Source organism: Heteronotia binoei, chromosome 19, assembly GCF_032191835.1.
Source record: "Heteronotia binoei isolate CCM8104 ecotype False Entrance Well chromosome 19, APGP_CSIRO_Hbin_v1, whole genome shotgun sequence".
In the NCBI taxonomy this organism is placed as follows: domain Eukaryota; kingdom Metazoa; phylum Chordata; class Lepidosauria; order Squamata; family Gekkonidae; genus Heteronotia; species Heteronotia binoei.
Genome location: NC_083241.1, coordinates 37,927,139 through 37,948,968, shown reverse-complemented (window position 1 = coordinate 37,948,968; position 21,830 = coordinate 37,927,139).

Here is a 21,830-nt window from a genome sequence, read left to right as displayed (position 1 = left end):
TGTAGCGAGTCGCTGATGTATTCCTAAAGAGTGGGTGCCGCGGGTGGGGCAGCAGGTGATGTTCAGACCAATGTGCTTTGCGGTAATCCTGCCAATGCGGATTTCATGCAGATCGCACGGGTGAACTGCGCCCTTAAGAATGAGATGCTCTCAGAGTCTAGTACAAAGAAGCCTGGGGGTGACCAGGATAGCTGTAGCATCTAATTCAGGGGTGGCCAAATTGTGGCTCTTTCACACATATTGTATAGCGCTCGAAGCCCCTGCCATCCTGTCATCTGGCTTGGAGAAGACATTCTCTCTTTAAATCACTTCGCCAAGCCAAGCCAAGCCAGCCAGTGGCTTGGTGAAAGCATTTAAAGTTAAAGTTGCTTTCTTTCACCTCCTTCCTCCCCATCTTCTCTCCCTCCCTCCCCATCTATTTTCCTTCCTTCCTTCCTTCCTTCCTTCCTTCCTTCCTTCCTTCCTTCCTTCCTTCCTTCCTTCCTTCCTTCCTTCCTTCCTTCCTTCCTTCCTTCCTTCCTTCCTTCCTTCCTTCCTTCCTTCCTTCCTTCCTTCTTTCCTTCCTTCCTTCCTTCCTTCCTTCCTTCCTTCCTTCCTTCCTTCCTTCCTTCCTTCCTTCCTTCCTTCCTCCCTCCCTCCCCATCTATTTTTCTTTCTTCCTTCCTTCCTCCCTCCAACATCTGATGTTCATTTCTTTCAGCTCTCAAACCTCTGACATTTGTTCTGTGCGGCTCTTTCATCAAGCAAGTTTCTCCACCCCTGTTGTATAGATATTATTTCCTTGAATGAGATGCTTTTCTTTGTCTTATCCTGGGAGCTGCCCTCTGACCCCTTCTCTCGCTTTGTCTTCTCCCTCTCTCTCAACATGGCCTTCCATTGAGACACAAGTCTCTGCAGGTTGCTGCTGAGGATACAGTGCCCTCATACTCCCACACATACGACGCCGCACAAGCTGGCCATCTGCAAAAGGAAAGTACTCTTCCGTTCGGCTACAATCAGAATGTGAACTGGATCAACTTGAATAAATGCGAGCTTACCTGTTTTGCAACATACTTCTTGAGAAATCTATTTGCTGCTCTCAGTATCACGCTCCTATGACCAGAGCCGACGCGTGGGAGTAGGCGGCCTAGGCAATCGCCTAGGGCGCCAGCTCCGAACGGGAGCAGAGGGCAGGCACCCCCTCCCCACTCACGCTGTCCCTGAGCCTCTGACTGGATGCTGAGGGGCCAGAGAAATTCTCCCGGCCCCTCAGTGCTCAGAAACAATGGCGCTTTAAGTCCTTGGTGCTCTCTGAACTCAGAGAGTGCCGAGGACTGAAAGCGCTGCACCGCAAGTGGTTTCTGGGCACTGAGGGATCAGAGAAACTCCCCTGGCCCCTCAGCAGTCAGAAACAATGGCGCTCGCTGCACTGCATGCTGTTTCTGGGCATTGAGGGGTCAGAGGAACTCCACCAGCCCCTCAGCAGTCAGAAACAGTGACGCTCGCTGCACTGCACATTGTTTCTGAGCGCTGATGGGTCAGAGGTTCTCCCCCGCCCTCTCAGCAGTCAGAAACAATGGCACTCGCTGCACTGCATGCTGTTTCTGGGCACTGAGGGGTCAGAGGAACTCCACCAGCCCCTCAGCAGTCAGAAACAGTGACGCTCGCTGCACTGCACATTGTTTCTGAGCGCTGATGGGTCAGAGGTTCTCCCCCGCCCTCTCAGCAGTCAGAAACAATGGCACTCGCTGCACTGCATGCTGTTTCTGGGCACTGAGGGGTCAGAGGAACTCTGCCAGCCCCTCAGCAGTCAGAAACAGTGACGCTCGCTGCACTGCACATTGTTTCTGAGCGCTGATGGGTCAGAGGTTCTCCCCCGCCCTCTCAGCAGTCAGAAACAATGGCACTCGCTGCACTGCATGCTGTTTCTGGGCACTGAGGGGTCAGAGGAACTCTGCCAGCCCCTCAGCAGTCAGAAACAGTGACGCTCGCTGCACTGCACATTGTTTCTGAGCGCTGATGGGTCAGAGGTTCTCCCCCGCCCTCTCAGCAGTCAGAAACAATGGCACTCGCTGCACTGCATGCTGTTTCTGGGCACTGAGGGGTCAGAGGAACTCTGCCAGCCCCTCAGCAGTCAGAAACAGTGACGCTCGCTGCACTGCACATTGTTTCTGAGCGCTGATGGGTCAGAGGTTCTCCCCCGCCCTCTCAGCAGTCAGAAACAATGGCGCTCGCTGCACTGCATGCTGTTTCTGGGCACTGAGGGGTCAGAGGAACTCTGCCAGCCCCTCAGCAGTCAGAAACAATGGTGCTCACTGCACTGCATGTTGTTTCTGGGCGCTGAGGGGTCGGAGAACTCCCCCGGCCCTTCAGCGCCCAGAAACAATGGCGTTTCAGTGAACAAAGTGAATGCCCCACGCAGAAAAAAGAAATTTCCCTAGTGGGAGGGAGGGTGGGCGCATGCAGAGGTTCTGCTGCCTGAGGCAGAACCCCAACATGCCAGCCCTGCCTATAACCAAGCAAAAGTTAACACAGCTGATTCTTCCGCAGGGATAGAATGTGCCACCTGAAAATGAAGGCCTGGCTCATCGCTAGTGTTTGGGAGGTTCCGCAAAACATATGGCATTCCCAAGCCAAACATCTTCCTACCCTGGAGGCGGCTGCTTCCCAAGGAGTGCTGCCTGCAGATCCCAAAGGGTGTGGATAGCATAGCGAATAAAGTGCTGGATTTAGTACGCTGGGGAACTGGGGTTTGAATTCTGACTTCTACTGTCCAAGCTTGCTGGATGACCTTGGGCCCGTCACAAACTCTCAACTTGGCCTGCCCCACAGGACTGTTGTGAGAAAACAGAGGAGTGGGAAGATGTGGGAGGGAGGAGGGGAGGAGAGGTGGAAGGAAAGTAACTTTAACTGTAAATGCATTCTAAAAGTCACTTGGAGTCCCAGCAGGGGGCCAAGGCGGGATCTAAATAAATAATGGCAAAGGCACACAATTCGATTTCTAGTTAGAGCCGCTGAAAATAAACATGGTGGGGAAAGGGGGAGTGCCTGTCGGGGGCTGAATGCAGAGGAAGGGGGGGGGACATGTCCATTCCCTGGGTGGAAGCAGAAAGCCACATGATAGCTCTGAATAGCTTTATTTTCTGCTTTAATTTTTAAAAAGCTCCCTGCCCAGAAATTGGGTGTATGTGGGGTGGGGGGGGGGAGGGAGAGACTGAGTTAATTATGTTGACTTTATCTCCTCCATTTTTGGTCCGTGATCAATCTTAGCAAATTGCACTGCTCCTGCTGTTAGCAGAAAGGCAGGGAGGAGGAAGGACTTGAACAAGAGGAGAGATTCCTTGCTGGCAAGAATGTGACTGCAGGGCCACCTGGATATCCCTTGGTGCCCACTTGGTTCCACGTCCTGGCAAAGGAGAGTCAGTTTGGTGTAGTGGATAAGTGCGGACTCTTATCTGGGAGAATGGGGTTTGATTCCCCACTCCTCCACTTGCACCTGCTAGCATGGCTTTGGGTCAGCCATAGCTCTGGCAGAGGTTGTCCTTGAAAGGGCAGCTGCTGGGAGAGCCCTCTCCAGCCCCACCCACCTCACAGGGTGTCTGTTGTGGGGGAGGAAGGTAAAGGAGATTGTGAGCCGCTCTGAGACTCTTCGGAGTGGAGGGCGGGATATAAATCCAATATCTTCATCTACCTCACAGGGTGTCTGTTGTGGGGGAGGAAGGTAAAGGAGATTGTGAGCCGCTCTGAGACTCTTCGGAGTGGAGGGCAGGATATAAATCCAATATCTTCATCTACCTCACAGGGTGTCTGTTGTGGGGGAGGAAGGTAAAGGAGATTGTGAGCCGCTCTGAGACTCTTCGGAGTGGAGGGCGGGATATAAATCCAATATCTTCTTCATCTTCAAAGAGAGGGGAGGGCGTTGGCTTTGGGGTGCTGCTACAAACTAGTTGCACTTCCTTGGTTCTTTTTTGGTCCTCGTAAGGGAGACCCCACATAGGAGGATATCTGGCTGAAATGCCACGTGGTGCATGACTAGAAATAGAATCAGTTATACTACAGGGCTTTCTTTGGAGCAGGAACTCCTTTGCATATTGAGCCATGCCCCCCCCCCCTGATGTAGCCAACCCTCCAAGAGCTTACAGGGCTCTTAGTACAGAGCCTGGTGTAAGCTCCAAAAGGATTGGCTACATCAGGGGTGGGTGTGGCCTAATATGCAAAGGAATTCCTGCTAGAAAAAAGCCCTGGTTAGACAGCCATTCATGTAATTCCAATGTTGTTCAATACCATTCTGTTCCCCTCAAAGGATCATTTCTCTGGGGCATTAGCGGCCCCCAGACAAAGCTTCCTTCTAGCTGCCCCACTCTGTTCCAGCCCAAGCACTGGAGGAAAACATAGAAGTATGGAAATGGAAGGGATCCTCAATGAAGATATAGGATTTATATCCTGCCCTCCACTCTGAATCTCAGAGTCTCAGACCGGCTTACAATCTCCTTTATCTTCCTCTCCCACAACAGACACCCTGTGAGGTGGGTGGGGCTGAGAGAGCTCTCCCAGAAGCTGCCCTTTCAAGGATACCTCTGTGAGAGCTATGGCTGACCCAAGGCCATTCCAGCAGCTGCAAGTGGAGGAGTGGGGAATCGAACCCGGTTCTCTCGGATAAGAATCCGCACACTTAGCCACTTCGCCAAATGGCTCTCAATGCAGGGAATTCACTGCTCCTCCCTTTTCCCTAGTGACCCCTGCACAAGCAGTTGTTGATTTTGCCCATTTGCAGCGTGGCACCCTCAGAAGGCGAGTAAACTGTCGTGGCAGAGCATAGAATGAGAGGGGGTCCCACAGATGTGAGGGAACAAGGCAATTCCTGGCTTGCCCCAATTCATAGGCTCCCGAGGCAACCAGCACCTCTAGAATCTTGGTCCTCACCTAAAAATTCCCACTGCCCATTGTTCCAGTTGACTGTGGATGCCCAGTGATTTTCTTTCAGTGCCCATGCACACTTACAGAATGTCATGGAGAGAAGGACTCCACAGGAGGACAGGACTCCTCAGAAGGAGAGGACCCCCTTAGGAGAAGAGGAGTCCTGCCCTGAAGCAGCAAAAGCCAGTAAGCAAGAAAAGGAACTGCAGGCTTGTCAGAGTTCACAGCCAACAGCTGATGCAGAGCTGCCATCACCTTCCTACAGATGGAACCCAGGTGGTCCTTACCAGCCCTCTAGTTTTTCCCATACCGTTCGAGCACTGGAGACTGAAGTCTCAGAATGGAGCTCCAGGAGAGAAGACAGTCCACACGTCTCCTGGCCTGATGCCAGCTGCTTGCTGGATGAGTAGCTGCAGGGTTACTCCCAAGCAGTTGGCTACACATAAGACCTTGCAGCAGATGCTTATAAAAGCCACTCAAGGGGGACTGCGGGATGTGGAAGCAACAAGTCACCACCTACCACAGCTACGAAATTCTTGACACAAAGCTGGCCTTTAATGAGCCAGACCTTTGGTTTTTCAAGGTCAGCATTGCCTACTCTGACTGGCAGCGTGACTTCACGCTTCAGTCAGAGGTCTTGTAGACCTCCTACCTGATCTTATAACTGGAGACATTGGAGGTTAAGCCTGGAAGCTCCTCCATACAGTGGCCTACCTTTGAACCATGAACCCTCCCAAATGAAGTTGCCTTATAACAAATGAGACCCTGGTTCGATTATGGTCAGCATTGCCAACTCTGATTAGCAGCTGCTCTCCGGGGTCTCAAGGAGAGATCTTTCCCAACACTAGCTGTTGGATCCTTTCCACGGGAGATAGCAGGGATTGACCCTGGGGCCTTCTGCATGCCAAATGTATGCTGTCCCCCTGAGCCCTGGCCCAATCTATTTATGTGTAGCCCAACCTGGAGCTATCCAATCTGATTTACCAAAAGAATTTGATCTACAGCACTGGATTGCTGTTCCCATTTCAGGCTCAAAAGGAGTCCAGCAAAGGGTTAACTTAGCCCACCATCGTGCCTCAATTAGCCTAGGCATGGAAGCCAGGACGCCTGCCATTGCCTGATTCCAGCAACCGGCATTAACAAAGACATGGTTCTGTCTAGACCCGAAGCTTCCCTTGAGCTGTGCTTGCTAAAAGCAAGGCTAGCCCTCCCCTCCTTGAATTTATCAGCCCCTCCCCACCTTTTAAAGCTGTATACACCAGTGACCAACATAGGGTCATCCCTTAATTTAATTCAGCACCGCGGAAGGAAAGCTCTTGCTTTTTATCTCTCCCGGATCTCCTGCCAATCAATTTCATTGAATGGCCTTGAATTCTAGTATTGACAGAGAGAGAGAGAGAGATGTTCTCTCTGTCCACTGTTCATAATTTTATAGGCCTCCAACCTATTCCCCTTAATCTTTTCTCCTCCTCCCATTTCTACCCGACACGAGCGCCTTAGCTATCATCGCGACTCTTTTCTCTCCATGACACATTTTTTTTCTTCCCCAAGCATCAGAAGCAAGCAGCATTTCTGCACATTACGGGCATGTTTCCCCACTTCTTTCTTTCTCCCCCACCAAGCCCCCAGTAGCAGAAAACAGAAGCGTTTGGCAAGAGTGCCTTACTGCCTGGTGACAAATAGCTTGTCTTCTTCATACAGAGGACTGTGAACATTGCAAGGGGCAGGGGGAATCACATCCCGATTTTGTGCACAGAGAACAGAAAAGTCGCTGTGATGAGCTGGAGGAGAGGGTTGCTTGTGGCCGTGGCTGTTGACCCTGTTCCACCTTCAAGAGTTTTAGTTTTGGTTTTCCCCCCCTTGCAGTAGGGTAATCCGGGGAGCAGAACATATCCTCCAGTTGTCAGAAGGCATTGTGCCTTTCTAAGGCAGGAGAAGGTGGCACCAAGCCTTCCCGGCGCTAAGGCTGAGTATCAACCAAGGTGTTGTGTGATATAATCGTATTTCTGTGCAGCCCTATGAAAATGGAGGATGGAATGGGAGTGGCCAAACTTGCTTAACACAAGAGCCACATAGAATAAACATCAGATGTTTGAGAGCTGCAAGATATGAATGTCACATGTTTGTGGGAAGGGAGAGAGGAAGAGAAGAAGAAGAAGATGATGATGATATTGGATTTATATCCCGCCCTCCACTATGAATCTCAGAGTCTCGGAGTGGCTCACAATCTCCTTTATCTTCCTCCAACACAACAGACACCTGGTGAGGTGGGTGGGGCTGAGAGAGCTCTCACAGCAGCTGCCCTTTCAAGGACAACCTCTGCCAGAGCTATGTCTGACCCAAAGCCATTCCAACAGGTGCAAGTGGAGGCACCACATTTTAAGAAGGCCAGTTTGGTGTAGTGGTTAAGTGTGCGGACTCTTATGTGGGAGAACTGGGTTTGATCCCCCACTCCTCCACTTGCACCTGCTGGAATGGCCTTGGGTCAGCCATAGCTCTTGCAGAGCTGACCTTGAAAGAGCAGCTTCTGGGAGAGCTCTCTCATCCCCACCTGCCTCACAGGGTGTCTGTTGTGGGGGAGGAAGATAAAGGAGATTGTGAATCGCTCTGAGACTCTGAGATTTAGAGTGGAGGGTGGGATATAAATCCAGTATCTTCTTCTAAATATATAGACAAGTTGGAACAGGTCCAAGGGAGGACAATGAAGATGGTGAGGGGTCTGGAGACCAAGTCCTATGGGGAAAGGTTGAAGGAGCTGCATGTATTTAGCCTGGAGAGGAGATGGCTGAGAGGTGATATGATCACCATCTTCAAGTACTTGAAGGGCTGCCATATAAAGGATGGGATGGAATTGTTTTCTGTGGCCCCAGAAGGTAGGACCAGAACCAACGGGCTGAAATGAAATCAAGAGTTTCTGGCTCAACATTAGGAAGAGCTTCCTGACCGTTAGAGTGGTTCCTCAGTGGAGCAGGCTTCCTCAGGAGGTGGTGGGCTCTCCTTCCTTGGAGGTTTTTAAACAGAGGCTAGATGGCCATCTGGCAGCGATGAAGATCCTGTGAATTTAGGGGATGGTATTTGTGAGTTTCCTGCATTATGCAGGGGGTACGACTAGATGACCCTGGAGGTCCCTTCCAACTCTATGATTCTACAGAGGCAGGCAACGGCAAACCACCTCTGAATGTCTTTTGCCTTGAAAACTCTGTGGAGCTGTCGTCTGTGATTTGACAGCTCTTTCTAGCACTGCCACCAAACTCACACCGTAACAATGTTTAAAATTCCGAACCAGATGTACCGGATCCAGATACAAACATTCCCTTACAAATGCCTTAGCAGGCGAATGATTTAATATGCTATTTGTACGTAGATGTCATTTGATGTTATTTTTATATCCCGTACATGTTGGACGCTATTTTTATGCAATTGTTGCAAAGAAACCACATCTTAAAAGCCTTCTCCCTTTAATGGTGAAACGCCAACGGAGGGAAGAGCAGCTGGTCCTGAAAGAAAGACTTGCAGGTCTGTTCTTCAACAAGGGAGAAAGAGAATCGGAACTGAGGTTGTTCAAGTAGATCCAGATGGCTTTTGAAGCCTGGTCGAATGCCTGCTTGGAGACAAGAAGGAGAAGGAAGAAGGAAGGAGATGAAGAAGAGGAAAGAGATGAAGAAGAGGAGGAAGAAGAAGATGATGATGATGATGTTGGATTTATATCCTGCCCTCCACTGTGAATCTCAGAGTCTCAGAGCGGCTCACAATCTCCTTTATCTTCCTCCCCCACAACAGACACCCTGTGAGGTAGTAGGGGCTGAGAGAGCTCTCCCAGCAGCTGCCCTTTCAAGGACAACCTCTGCGAGAGCTATGGCTGACCCAAGGCCATCCCAGCAGCTGCAAGAATCAAATCTGGTCCCCCCAGTCTACACACTTAACCACTACACCAAACTGACTCTTGATTGCTTGCCAACGTTGCTAACCTTCTTGCTGAGGACTCCCAAAAACTCTTAGCACATGAGTCCCTGGCATGGTGTCTGAATGCGCCGTGGTGCCTACGGACAAGTTTTCTGATGTTCTTAGAAAGTGGGAGGGGCCAAGTAGCCAGTTTGGTGTAGTGGTCAAGTGCGCGGACTCTTATCTGGGACAGTCGAGTTTGATTCCCCCCTCCTTTACATGCACCTGCTGATGTGACCTTGGGTCAACCACAAGTCCTCCCAAGGCTGTTCTGCTCAAGGGCAGCTTCTGGGAGAGCTCTCTCAGCCCCACGTGCCTCACAGGGTGTCTTTTGTGGGGAGGGGAAGGGAAAGGAGATTTGTAAGTCTCTCTGAGACTCTTTTGGTTAGCAAAGGGCGGGGTATAAACAGCGGGGTCTCCCATCCAAGTACTAGAGAGCCAGTTTGGTGTAGTGGTTAAGTGAGTGGACTCTTATCTGGGAGAACTGGGTTTGATTCCCCACTCCTCCACTTCCACCTGCTGGAATGGCCTTGGGTCAGCCATAGCTCTGGCAGAGGTTGTCCTTGAAAGGGCAGCTGTTGTGAGAGCCCTCTCAGCCCCACCCACCTCACAGGGTGTCTGTTGTGGGGGAGGAAGGTAAAGGAGATTGTAAGCCACTCTGAGTCTCTGATTCAGAGAGAAGGCCGGGGTATAAATCTGCAATTCTTCTTCTATTCTTCTACTAGCCAGGGCTGACCCAGCTTAGCTTCTGAGATCTAGCAAGATTTGGCTAGCCTGGGCCATCCAGGTCAGGGCCTGGTTTGGTATGAAGATGATGACGATGACTATGATATTGGATTTATACTCCACATTTCACTCTGAATCTCAGACCGGCCTACAATCTCCTTTCCCTTCCTCCCCCACAACAGGCACCCTGAGAGGTGGGTGGGGCTGAGAGAGCTCTCCCAGAAGCTGCCCTTGAGCAGAAACAGCCTTGGGAGAACTTGTGGCTGACCCAAGGTCACATCAGCAGGCGCATGTGAAGGAGTGGGGAATCAAACCCGGTTCTCCCAGATAAGAGTCTGCGCACTCAATCACTACACCAAACTGGCTCTCAGTTTGTATCTGAGTGAGGTTCAATCGGAAGCACATCCTTGTGTGCATGACTTTTTATCCACCAGCCCATCATGGTGGGGTTGTCAAGGGTAATAACCGTTGCTTGAGGGATCCTCCCTCCCATCTTTCAGTAAAATAAGAGAAAGGATCCCCTTCTAAAAGTGAAGAGGAGGAGGAGGAAATTGGATTCATACCCTCCGTGCACAAAAACAGCGAAGAACTACAAGATTCATACCCTGCCATTCACTTGGAGTCTCAGAGTGCCTCACAATCTCCTTCCCTTCCTCCCCCTGCAGCAGACACCCTGTGAGGCAGGGTGGGGCTGAGAGAGCCCTGAGACAACTGTGACTGGGTCATGCAGCTGGTTGCATGTGGAGGAGTGGGGAATCGAACCCAGTTCTCCCAGATTAGAGTCCACTGCTCTTAACCACTACACCAAACTGACCCTCAGTTTAAATTCTCCCTGGGCACAGGGTCTCCAGTGGAAAGTCATAGTCCCCATATGTGAGAAGCCATCCTAAGATTAGGAGAGAAAGGGCAAAATCCTCTCTCTGCCCACTTCCTCTGTGCTAAGCTGGACTGACAGTTTCCTTCTGGTCTTTGTAAAAGGAAGCAGAGCCTTTTAAAATTGCTTTTGCCAGGCCTTTGGGGATGAATCTTGTAGCTCTCCGCTGTTTTTGTGCGCGCATTGTTACGTTGTGTGATGTTTATGCGATATGTCGTGGCTGCTAGCCGGCTTGTCGACCCAGCAAAGGTAAGATAAAAATGCATCCAAAGATAAAGGTCTTTAAAAATGAAGAAGAGCAAGAGGTTTGCCTGAGCAGCTCTAAGAACAGCCCCCCTCCCTGCCCAAATCATCTGCAATGCAGAAGGGTCCCCCAATGCTTCAAGTGGTGTCAGAAGAGCTTTTCAGAGGTCAAAAATATGGCAATTGCAGAATCCTGCTTATGGAGCTTATATATATGTATGTATGTATAAATCAGTTTATTGATTAATAATTAAAATACATCAAATGCATAATAAAGCCAAAGTACAACCAAAAAAAAATTGCCTACTCTATAGATAAATAGGGTGTATTACAGAATAGATAATAATTCAAACTGAGTAAGTGGTTTCTTTTGATAAATTTTAGCCCTAGACAACTTAGCATAAAACCAAAAATGAGAGGTATTCTTTATGGGTTAATAAGGATAAGGCACTGGAGGGACTAAATTTCCTTCTCCTGAGTTGTAGGGAAGGACTTCGGGAACCGGCTACTTTGTCTAGAAGGGAATACGCCCACAGTTTAGATGCCCAAGTCTGTATGGATGGAGAGTCAGTCGTTTTCCATTTTAGCGCAATAGCATATTTCACAGCCATAAACATTAGAGAAAGGAGTTCCCGCTGTGGAGTAGAGACTTTATATTTATCCCAGATTTTTTTTTTTAGGGTAAAACAATTTTATTAGTAACATATGGTAATTATATCTAACATCTTTAAAAGCTTCTTTTATCTACCCCATATATTACTTTCCACCCACCCCTCCCCCCGTTACTTGACCCCCGCCAGTGTTATTTACTTAAAAAAATATATTAAAGGTACCCTTTACTATGAAAACAAGAATTTATATTCTTCTTTTTAAAACTTAATTATTATCAAAAATTGTCCAATGTCCTTTTATTTTCCACTCTTTTTCTATATATCTTCTAAACTTTTTCCACTCCGTCTTAAAAACTTCTAAATCATAGTCTCTTAACATTCTTGTTAATTTGTCCATTTCACTCCATGTCATAACTTTTATAATCCAATCCCATATCTCCGGTATTTTTTCTTGCTTCCACAACTGCTCATACAATGTCCTAGCAGCTGAAAGCAAGTACCAGATTAAAGTTCTATCTTCTTTTGGAAATTTTTCCATTTGTAATCCCAATAAGAAAGTCTCTGCAACTTTCATTACTTCATATCCCAATATCTTAGAAATTTCTTGTTGATATTCATCCCAGATATTGAAGAGAATTAACTGGGGAGAGAATGGTACTACCTGTCCCGTGAGCCTTGCGATTCGAGATAGAACAGTTCAGAGGTCAGTGTTGTCTACTCAGACTGGCTGACTTTGCTTAGTTTCTGGGGTCTGATGATTTTGGGCTAGCCTGGGCCATCCAGGTCAGGGATCCATTGAATACCAAAGGGGTGACCAAACTTGCTTAACATAAGAGCCACACAGAATAAACGTCAGATGTGTGAGGGCCACAAGACAAGGATGGGGGGGGGGGGGCGGGGAGAAAGCAAGAGAGAGAGAGAGAAAGAAAGGTGATGATGATGGTGATGATATTGGATTCATATCCCACCCTCCACTCCAAATCTCAGAGTGGCTCACAATCTCCTTTATCTTCCTCCCCCACAACAGACATCCTGTGAGATGGGTGGGGCTGCCATTTCAAGAACAAACTCTGCCAGAACTATGGCTGACCTAAGGCCATTTCAGCAGGTGCAAGCAGAGGAGTGGGGAATCAAACCCAGGTGGAAAGGAAGGAAGGAAGGAAGGAAGGAAGGAAGGAAGGAAGGAAGGAAGGAAGAAAGAAAGAAAGAAAGAAAGAAAGAAAGAAAGAAAGAAAGAAAGAAAGAAAGAAAGAAAGAAAGAAAGAAAGAAAGAAAGAAAGAAAGAAAGAAAGAAAGAAAGAAAGAAATGGGGGAGGGAGAAGCAAAGGAGAGGTGGAAATAATGCTGGCCAACGGGGCAGTGGGGACTTCAAGAGCCACACAATATATATGAAAGAGCCACATGTGGCTCTTGAGCCACAGTTTGGCCACCCCTGGTATATCAGGTTTTATTTAATTTTAGCATTGTCTCTTATCAAATATGCATGTCTCTCTTGCCTGAGACCTGGGAAATGAACCTAGATCAGTAAAAAAGAACTTGCCTTTTGTACATTTTGGGGGTGAAAATGCTTGATTCTGCAAGCAAGATCTGACACACACATCCCTTGTTTGTTTCTCCAGGTTTTTTGCCAAAGAAGAAGACTCAAGCCCAGCCTGATTTTTGTTGCTGGTAAGTCCTGTGAAATCCATCTTTACCATAGTACCGGTTGGCATTTTGTGTTGATTTTGTATCATGGGATCTCTTGGCTGTGTGGTTGAAGACAACGGAGGGTCGATTCACTGGTGGGCCTCCTGATGGCTCCTGGGTTTTGGCCACTGTGTGACACAGAGTGTTGGACTGGGTGGGCCATTGGCCTGATCCAACATGGCTTCTCTGATGTTTTTATGTCTATGACAGTGATGCTCTGTATTCTTGGTTCTTGGGTGGCAACAGCAAGAGGGTTTATAAAGTTCTGGCTCCGCTGGTAGACCTTTTGATGGCACCTGGGTTTTGGCCACTGTTGGACATAGAGTGTTGGACTGGATGGGCCTTTGGCCTGATTCATCAATGCTTCTCTGATGTTCTTAAGGATCTAGCTATGCCGGGTGTCTGAGGGACGGCAGAACACATGGCTCTCAAGCTGAGGACTGCCTGATTTCTTGATTTTTGCCCTTCACCCTGAGAGTTTACTTCATCCCCAGGGGACCCGAAGAAGAAGGCTGGCATTCTTAAAAGATCCGGTCTGAGGCTTTGCAACTGCCACCAGTATGTGAATTGCACTTCATGTCAAAATTGAAGCTCTCGGAACTGTTGCATTGGTGAGGGAGAAAGGAAGCGCATTGCATTGTTGGTAGCCGTCGCTCCACACGTGTCGATCTTTGCATCATGGGTCGTCTTCCCTTGGCGTGTGCCCATCTTTGCAGACCCAGAAATTGCAGTGACCTTGGAACTGGGAAAACTAGGCTGCCGAGTGCACGTTCCTCCGTGACAAATGGTTCTCTTTTCAGAGAGCATCCCCTCCTTGCTGCCTTTCTCACCCAATGCTGAAGGAAATTCCTCTGTCTAGTGACTGTAAGGTGGGGAAGGGAAGGAAGGTTGCTCTTTAGGAAGCAAGGAAAGATCTGCACGTCTGCGGGGTTTTGCTGGATCACAGTTCTATCCACGCGACAAGCTGAAATTGATTTTAAAGAGCTTTATCTGGTGCGACATATGCTCCAGCTGTCCCAATTGGCCAGGAATAGTCACTGTTTCCTGGTCACATTCCTGGAAAAAAATACTGTCCCCATTCTCTCTCTCTCTCTCTCTCTCTCTGTGTGTGTGTGTGTGCCTTTGGAGGGCATCTTCAGGATGCCTTTTGAAAAATTCATGTGCAAATGTATGCATCAGAATCTGCAGCTTCCATTCCCACCCCCCCACAACTGACAATCCAGATGGTAGCCACTGTCAAAAGGGCCTGACTGTCAGCAATTGTGTAATAAGTACCGCCCACACAATGGTGGGAATTAAACATGTTCAAGGTTATAATTGTTTGGGTCAGTTTTCATAAACACAGCCTGATTTGGCAGCAAGGACAGAAGAGAGGACTGAGGAAGGGCAGAGGAGAGCCTTTGGAAATGTGTGGTGTCGATATGAGATGTGTGTAGGGACTGGTATTGTCTACTCAGACTGGCAGGTGCTCTCCGGGGTCTCAGGCAGAGGTTTTTCCCATCACCTACTGCCTGGTCCTTTTAATTGGAGATCCTGAGGACTGAACGTTGAGGGACCAATGGTCTGATTCAGTAAAAAGTAGCTTCTTATCTGGGAGATCCAGGTTTGATTCTGCACTCCTCCACTTGCAGCTGCTGGAATGGCCTCGGGTCAGCCATAGCTCTTGCAGAGCTGTCCTTGAAAGGGCATCTTCTGGGAGAACTCTCTCAGCCCCACCTACCTCACAGGGTGTCTGTTGTGGGGGCGGAAGGTGAAGGAGATTGTGAGCTGCTCTGAGACTCTGAGATTCAGAGAGAAGGCTGAGGTATAAATCCAATTTCTCCTCCTCCTGTTCCTCCTCCTCCATAGATCCAGGTAGGCATCCCGGTTGGTCTGAAGCACTTGCTTCTTGTGCGTGTTTTGCTCCAGGGTAACTGTCCATGGTGCTGAATCCCAGAATCGCCAGCATCCCTGATACAATCAAAGTTCTGTTTTGTTTGTGTCAAGCATGAATGCGACATGGTAGTGTTGCTCATGTGCCCGCAGTGCTTAGAAGGCTTCCTGGTTTTTAAACACTGGAACCAAACTCTAGTTGGGGGGTTGTTTCTTTTCCCCAGTTCTACAGTGGTCTGTGGTTTGTGGGTGGCTGGGGAACACCCAAAGGTTTGCCCCAGACCTCTTCATGTTTAGAAGAAGCGATACAGCAGAGTTGCTTCCAAGAATATCTAACGACCTTAATTGACTTGTGGTGATGTTCAGTTGACAGTTTAGCACTGGAGGAGGCTGGTTTTATGGGTGTCGGAGGACTGCCCCCTTTTGCCAATGTTTTAAAATATGTTTTCGCTGTTGGCATTTTTGAGATATTTGGAGAAGTTTTTTGTGCAGGTTTTCTTGGGTCTCTTCCGGGAGAAAGGTGGGATGGAGCTTCATTTTAATAAATTAAGGTCGAAATTCAATTGCGTTCCGTTTATAAGGGGAGGAGGAAGGGATACACAGAAGCAGGGCGGAGAGCTGCCTCATGAACAAAAGTTTGTGACTGAGGTCTCAATACAGCCTGTTTGGTCATTTGGCATGCTTGTTCACTGCTGCCTTTGGGTTTCCTGCATTGAGGTGGAGGGTTAGGGACTGATCTAGGTCAAGGATCTGAGTCACAAACCTTAAGTGGTGTCAATGACCCGAAGCTGTGCTAAGTGGTGTTAATTAGCTGAAGTTGTACCAACTGCTGAAATATGGCCTCAAGCTGTACCACTGTTGGAGCTATGGTTTCCTTAGTTTGATCTGTGTGTATTATATTTAAGAGACATCTTAAATCCGTTGTGTTTAATTTGATATGTTTTATTTATTGTGACTGCAGTGTTTTCATGTTGTAAGTCGCCCTGTCTTCCAAACGGTGCTCTCCTGGCCATTTTTGAATGCCAGAGTCGTTGGGAAGAAGATCTGGGTCACATCAATTTTTTCCACAAAGAAAAGTTCTCGCTAAACTTCTTTGATTAAAGAAAAGACCTTTATTGTAAACTGGAAGCCCCTCATTGACTTTCAGCATGCAAATGGGAAAAAAAGTGAATTAATGATCTTTGGATGTGAGGAGTAAAGAAGAAGAAGAAGATATTGGATTTATATCCCGCCCTCCACTCTGAAGAGTCTCAGAGTGGCTCAAAATCTCCTTTACCTTCCTCCCCCACAACAGACACCCTGTGAGGTGGGTGGGGCTGGAGAGGGCTCTCACACCAGCTGCTCTTTCAAGGACAACCTCTGCCAGGGCTATGGCTGACCCAAGGCCATGCTAGCAGGTGCAAGTGGGGAATCAAACCCGGTTCTCCCAGATAAGAGTCCGCACACTTAACCACTACACCAAACTGGCTCTCCAGAAAAGTGGAATGATTGGTGCATTGGTTATGCGTAAGTAATTGTGCATTTACTGCTAGTATATTTGATTTTGTTGCTGAGAAGCTCTTTGAAAGTTTGAAAATGTTATGGATGTTCCTCTTATTTTTTTTCTTTTTTGCCTGCCCCCTTTTTTATTTCCCCCCTTTTAAAGTCTTTCCCTCCCCTTTTCATATAAAGCAAACTTCCAATAATAATAATTGAAAAAAATAAGAAAAGTTATCATACTACATACTAAAGCTAATATTGCAGGGCTGCCCTCTTGGGGGCAAGCCAAAGTCAGTCTGAACTGTCACTCAAAGTTCTGCAAATTCACAGAAATGCCCAGGTTTGCATTTTAAAAAAAATGTTTAAAAATACATATGGGTTTTTAAAAACACCTTGTTGGTGACATCTTTTCACTTTCTTCTAGGAGGTATTCCGTTATGGCGTAGGTTAAGTACAGAAATAAAACTGAACTAAAAAAAACCCCACCATAATAACCAAAGGCCCTATTATCTTGTCACATACTACTCTAAAGGGTGTTCTCTGTCGATTAACTAAGCTGACTCATGACTTGCTCCAGAGGTGGGAGTCAAGTTTTCCACTTTTTTGCTCTTCCAAATGGGAGAAAAGTAGGGCTTTTTTGGTAGCAGGAACTCCTTTGCATATTAGGCCACACCCTCTGATTTAGCCAATCCTCCAAGAGCTTACAGGACTCTTAGTACAGGGTCCAGAGATAGAATTCTAGGAGGGGCTCCTTTGCATATTAGGCCACACCCTCCGATTTAGCCAATCCTCCAAGAGCTTACAGGACCCTTCTTCCAGGGCCTACTGTAAGCTCCAGGAGGATTGGCTACATCAGGGCTGTGTGGCCTAATATGCAAAGGAACTGCTACAGAAAAGGCCCTGGAGAAAAGAATCAATGACAAGAAGAGGCATTCCTGTCCGGCTTGTGTGCCACCAGTGTGGCCTATGTGAAATTTAAACCCTTGCTAATGTATGCTCCCCATGACGCAGAATGGTAAAGCTGCAGTACTGCAGTCCAAGCTCTGCTCACGGCCTGAGTTTGATCCTGGTGGAAGCTGGGTTCAGGTAGCTGGCTCAAGGTTGACTCAGCCTTCCAGCCTTCTGTCGGTAAAATGAGTCCCCAGCTTGCTGGGGGGAAAGTGTAGATGACTGGGGAAGGCAATAGCAAACCGCCCCTTAAAAAAATCTGCTGTGAAAACGTGTGATGCGAAATCAGCCCAGAGTGGGAAACCACTGGTACTTGCACAGGGGACTACCTTTACCTTTTTTAAAATGTATTCTCAGTGGTGCCCTGTGTTGGATTCATCTTTTGTGTGTTTCTTTGCTGGAAACTTTTAGCGCATTGATAGTCTTGCCTGGCCCTGCGCCGGCACATCCAGAAAGGTGACACATGAATGATTCGATTGAGCCGCTGATGCGGTTAGGTCAAGGGGAAAGGAAAGGCAATTCCAAATCGGCTACCGCATCAGCCCCGGGGAGCTCGGATTCATGGCTCTCCCGCCAACCCACCTGGAAGATCAAGAGACGGCCTCTGATTCGGGGTGCGGTGCTGGAGCTTGCCCTCAGGAGCTCACAAAGGCCTGTGGCTTAGATAAGGAACAAAGGGAGGGTTTTTCCTCCCTGGGCCTATAAAGGAATGTGAAAGGTCATAGAAGTAAGATGCCCAGCCTTTATCTGGATCAGAGGAGAGGATGGCGTCATCTGTAACCTTTTCAGCAACGGGGGTGCTTTGGAATGGTGGTGGCTTATGGATTGTGTACTAAAGCTGGTGTGTGGCTCCACTGACTTGTGCCATCAATGTTCAGACAGACAAGCATCACTGACTATTTGAAACTCAGGCAACACTTTTTGATAGGTAGAAAGAAGAAGCCTTAGGCAAACTCAGACGAAAATCACTTGCCTGATTTCATGTGTGTTTCCATACTTGTCAAAAATCACCTCTCATTTCCCAGTGATTTTTGATGCTGGCTGCCACTTTGCTTCAGTGTTGTTCTTCATGCCATTTTCTTCCTCCATCTCTTTTGCCTTCACTGCTCCTTTGCTCACCTCGCCCTCTTCCTCCATTGTCTTCACTGCCCTCTCCCTCTTTTGCCCTCACTGCTTGCCACCGCTCTGCCCCTTTTGCCCTCACTTCCCTGTGCCTCTTTTGCCCTCACTGCCCTCCGCCTTCTTTGCCCTCACTGCCCTCTGCCTCCCTGCTGCTGCTTAATCCAATCAGCTGTCCTGACCCACATGACTTTGTTGATGTCATAATGCTGTGCAGAAGAAGGTGGGTTGCCCCAGCCAGTTGAATTAAAGGGCAACAAGGACCAGTGAGGTTGATGACAGTGAAGACAAAAACAAAGAAGGCAAGTGATTCCAAGCAGGTAACAGAGGCATACAGCAGCTTCAAAGCAACAGCAAACATCTGCAAGGTGAATATGTTTCTTGATCATTCAATCAGTTATGGCAGGTGCAATAAATTCAAAGTGTATATTGGAACCGAGAGCCAGTGTGGTGTAGCGGTTAAAAGTTTCAAACTAGCGTCTGGAGTTCGAATCCTTGGTTCATAGAAACTTACTGAGTGACCTTGGGCCAGTCATCTCTTTCAACCAACCCAACCTCACAGGATAAAATGGAAGAAAGGAGAAAGATGTAAGCTGCCTTGAGTCCCTGTCAGGGGGAAGAGAAAAAGGAAAGGTCCTCTGTGCAAGCACCAGTCGTTTCCGACTCTGAGGTGACGTTGCTTTCACCACGTTTTCACGGCAGACTTTGTACGGGGTGGTTTGCCATTGCCTTCCCCAGTCATCTACGCTTTTTACCGACCTCGGAAGGATAGAAGACTGAGTCAACCTCGAGCTGACTACCTGAACCCAGTTAACACCGGAAATCGAACTCAGGTCGTGAGCAGAGCTTAGGACTACAGTACTGCAGCTTTAACACTCTGCGCCACGGGGAAGAAGGAGGGGACAAATGATGTGAAAATAAATAAATAATACTGATGAATGTTTAGTATCGCTCAGAATTTTTGGCCCCTTTACTGGTGTTTGGAGAATACTCTGCTCCTGATAGAGTATTTGGAGGTGATCATCCTTGCTGTCAGTGTATGAAGCCCAAATGTCTTTATTTAGAAATATACGGCCCATATTCTTCCCCAGATCCAAAGCAATGTAAAAAAAGCCATTTGATGGGTGCCCACAAACTTAAAACAGGGCCAGACTCACTCATGACAAATTATCCATTAATTATCCATTCGTCTTTCGATTCATATTATTTTAAGCTGTTTACCCCCGCCGTTTTGCCAGCGCAGCAATACTTAGAGGGAAGTTACGATTTTGGAAAAAAAAGATTATAAATTATCATAATGGAGTTAAAAGCAGCAACAAAGCAGGATGAAATGGCGATAAAGGGAGGCAATAAACTGTTCTGAGCCAATCAGGAAATCACATAAGACATCAAAAAGCACCAGCGGGGAGTCGCCGAGTAAAATCCGAAAGGAGGCCGAAAGTAAAACTGGCAGGCTGAAGAAGATTTAGCAGTTCCATTCAGAGTGCCAAGAGCCATCTGGAAGACAATTGTCTTTTTCTGCTCTAACCTGGATGGGCCAGGCTGACCCAATCTCATCAGAAACCAAAACCTAAGCAGAGTTGGCCCTGAATAGTACTTTGAAGAGCAACCTCTAAGGAATACCAGGGTTGCGACGCAGAGGCAGGCCATGGCAAACCACCAAAATAAATCTAACACGCCACCTAGTGGTGCATAATACTAAAAGAGTGAGAACTTGCGGCTGCAAGACAATCTTAGGATCTTCTGGCAATGCTACACACAATGCCATAAAAATGATGATGATGGTGAAGATTGCAGATTTATACCCCACCTTTTCCTTTGAATCAGAGGCTCAGGGCGGCTTACAATCGCCAATATCTTCTCCCCCCACAGCAGACACCTTGAGAGGTGGGTGGGGCTGAGAGGGCTCTCATAGCTGCTGCCCTTTCAAGGACAACGCCTGCGACAGCTATGGCTGACCCAAGGCCATTCCAGCAGCTGAAAGTGGAGAAGTGGGGAATCAAACCCGGTTCTCTCAGATAACAGTCCGCGCACTTAGCCACTACACCAAACTGTCTCACCAAACTGATGATACATGAAAAGGCCACAGCTCAGTAGTAGAAGGTCCCAGGTTCAATCCCCAGCATCTCCAGTTAGAAGGACCAGGCAGTAGGTGATGTGAAAGACCTCAACCTGAGACCTTAGAAAGCTGCTGCCAGTAAGAGTAGATGATACAGACATTGATAGACTGAGGGTCTGAGTCAGTATAAGGAAGCTTCTTATATTCATGCATTTACTGACCTATAGAAGACTGAGAGCAAAGCGGCAACATATGGGCTTCCTGGTATGAGAATTCTCAGAGCTGAGGGGCTACCACTGGAAAAGCCCTGCCTCCCTTGAACCCCACCCCATCCCAATTTCATTTCAAATCGACATGTGCCAAGATAGCAGGGCAGAGACTGTGATTCTTGCTTAGGGACACGTGGCCAAAACCTCCACCTCAAAGGGCAGTATACTCCTAAATGTCAGTCTGTGACAACCTCAGAAATGGAAGGGGACTTAAACAGAAAAGGGGGGAAAGAGTTGGTCATTTGAATGGGTTTGATCATCCACTTCTAGCTTGAAACCTGTCACAGGGCTCACATGGAGTGTTAAACATTTTGTCCCCTGGGTTTTGCGTGGAATTTTTAAAATAATCTTCTGGTTCTGTGTGGTTGTGTTGTTTGGAATGTGGTCTTGGAGGAGAGATGGACAGACCCTGTGGACTTCCCGAAAGACAAAATCAGTGGGTTTTAGAGCAAGTCAGACCGGAACGGTCCCCAGAAGCTAGCATGACGAAAGTTAGACTTTCACACTTCTGCCACATCGTGAAAAGACCAGAGTCCCTGGAAGAGACAATAAAGGTAGAAAAAGAAGACGACTTCAGATTTATACCCCGCCCTTCTCCCTGAATCAGCGACTCAGAGCGGCTCACAATCGCCTATATCTTCTCCCCCCACAACAGACACCCTGTGAGGTGGGTGGGGCTGAGAGAGCTCTCCCAGAAGCTGCCCTTTCAAGGACAGTTCCTGCTAGAGCTATGCTTCTTGAAGGGCACTTGGTGTAATTAGTAGACTGATCAAAGCCACCAAGTAATACACAGTCTTTCATTTTGCAAAAATATATTACAAGGATTGTGTACAACACATAATGAACAATACAGTAATGATAGAGGCTGGCAATGCCAGGGCCTTTTAAAGTAACAGAAACCCCAAGGGGCCAAAAAAAAACCCCGTCCCCAAATGAATAGATATAAGTCCAAACTTGGAAATAGTCCAACTGAAATTTACAAGGTGGGTCTCCTGAGGAGTGTAGCTTCAGCGCAGCCGCTTTCTTAAAAAGACGTCTCTCTAGATTTTGATGCCGTTGCAATTCTTTCTTCAGTTTAACGACTCAATTATTTAGGAACCCTGTTC